This window comes from Myotis brandtii, unplaced genomic scaffold (genome assembly GCF_000412655.1).
Source record: "Myotis brandtii unplaced genomic scaffold, ASM41265v1 scaffold194, whole genome shotgun sequence".
Lineage (NCBI taxonomy): Eukaryota > Metazoa > Chordata > Mammalia > Chiroptera > Vespertilionidae > Myotis > Myotis brandtii.
Genome location: NW_005357232.1, coordinates 2,675,159 through 2,677,032, shown reverse-complemented (window position 1 = coordinate 2,677,032; position 1,874 = coordinate 2,675,159). Strand labels below are relative to the sequence as shown.

Here is a 1,874-nt window from a genome sequence, read left to right as displayed (position 1 = left end):
GGCTGGGCGGGTGGCGGGAGGGGCTGTGGGTGGTTGGCGGGCCAGCCCCGCCCCTGATCAGGGTGGGAGAGGCCAATCAGGGGTGGGGCCGGCTCGGGGGAGGGGCCGCGGGAGGTTGACCAGCCAGCCCCACCCCCTGATCGGGCCAGTTGGCTGGCTACAGTGGGCATCATAACGACTGGTTGTTCCGGTCATTCTGGCGTCCCGGTTGCTGGCTTTATATATATATATATAATTAACACACATCACTGTACACTTTTAAGATACAACATGATGGTTTTATTTACATATATTATGAAATGATTACTACAATAGGTTTGCTAACATCCATCTTCTAATGTAGATACAATAAAAAGAAAACAAATAAAAACCATTGAAAGTTGTATGAGGATATTAAGTAATAGTCATTGGCCCCCAAAATGGTAGAGTATCTTTTCTTTATGTGAATGACAAAATTCAGAAGAACTCTTCCTGTTAAAAGAGATAATAGCCTGGAAAAGCAAACTTCTTTTGCTATCAAAATGGACTTGAAAATAAGGCATGGTTGCATCCTCTCATTTTATAGACAAGAAACTTGAGGCCTAGGGAGGTGAAAGACCTGCCTAACATTCTCCAGTGTGTTTGTGACAGAGCTGGGAATAGAAATTTAGGTCATCTAAGGAATTTCACATTCAGAGAAATTACTTCTCTTGGTTAAGGCCATACCCTGAGCAAAGTGGGCACTGATGAGATTTCAGTCAACATCTTTCAGCCACACTCTTTCCATGACTCCAAAATGCTGCTTTAAAATTAATTAGGCATCATCTTATTGCACAGGTAGTTCATGTTAAATTATGACAGCTTAGAGGGATATTAAACAAAAGCTAAGAGTCCCCTTCCCTCTCAATAATCCTATACCCACCCCTACCCCCAAAATCCCTGTATTCCCATCCCCAGGAGGTAAGTATTGTGAACATTTTTTGGTATTTAGTTCCAGAATCTGCGTGTGTGTGTGTGTGTGTGTGTGTGTGTGTGTGTGTGTGTGTGTCTTTTAGAAAAGTTTTTATTTGGCAAAAAGCTCAAACTTACAAAAAAATTGCAAGAATTTAGAAAAAAAATTTTATCCAGATTCATGGCTGTTGATATTTTGCCCCAAATGCTTTATCATTTGTTCTCTGTAGCAATGTCTGTCCATCTATCCATCAATTTTTTTTCCTGAATTGATCAAAAGTAAAATGCATACATTGTGGCCTGCTCATTTCTGTCTTAGACTATTTGGGCTGCTACAACAAAATACCATAGGCTGGGTGGCTTATGAACAACAGAAATTTATTTATCACAATTCTAGAGGCTGGGAAATCCAAGGTCAAAGTACAGTCAGATTCCGTGTCTGGTGAGAATCTGCTTCTTGGTTCATAAATGGTTGCTTTCTTCTCACTGTGTCCTCATCTGGTGGAGGCAGTGAGGATGCTCTCTGGGATCTTTTCATATAAGGGCACTAATCCCATTCCTGAGAGCTCCACTCTGATGGCTTAGTCATCTCCAAAGGCCCCACCTCCAAATACCATCACATTGGGCATTAGGATTTAACATATGAATTGGTGGACACATAATCATTTAATCTATTGTAATCCCTAAATATTTTAGTGTGCGTTTCCTATGAATAATAATATTCATAAGCACCATACAATTATCAACCTCAATAACTTTGTCACTGATACAAAACTTTTATGAGATTGGTGGAATGTACTTTATGGTATTTTACCCACTTCAGTACCAGGTCTAGTTTAGGATCATATATTGTACTTGGTTATATCTCATTAGTCCCTGTTAATCTGGAACCATTTTTCAGCAGTTCTTTATTATTTATAACATTAGAATTTTTGAAGAATTTA

General features: G+C 39.7%; 1 protein-coding gene and 1 long non-coding RNA gene across 3 annotated transcripts in view; one reads left to right on the top strand and one right to left on the bottom strand.

Moving 5' to 3' along the window:
* The window catches only part of SLC25A21 (solute carrier family 25 (mitochondrial oxoadipate carrier), member 21), a 541,855-nt gene that overhangs the window by 65,734 nt on the left and 474,247 nt on the right, over positions 1–1,874 (top strand). The window lies entirely within an intron of this gene.
* Positions 1–1,874, bottom strand: part of LOC106725878 — a 17,159-nt gene that overhangs the window by 11,348 nt on the left and 3,937 nt on the right. Inside the window, exon 2 of the long non-coding RNA XR_001361879.1 lies at positions 1,701–1,704. This is a non-coding gene — a long non-coding RNA (uncharacterized LOC106725878). The remainder of the gene's footprint in view (positions 1–1,700; positions 1,705–1,874) is intronic.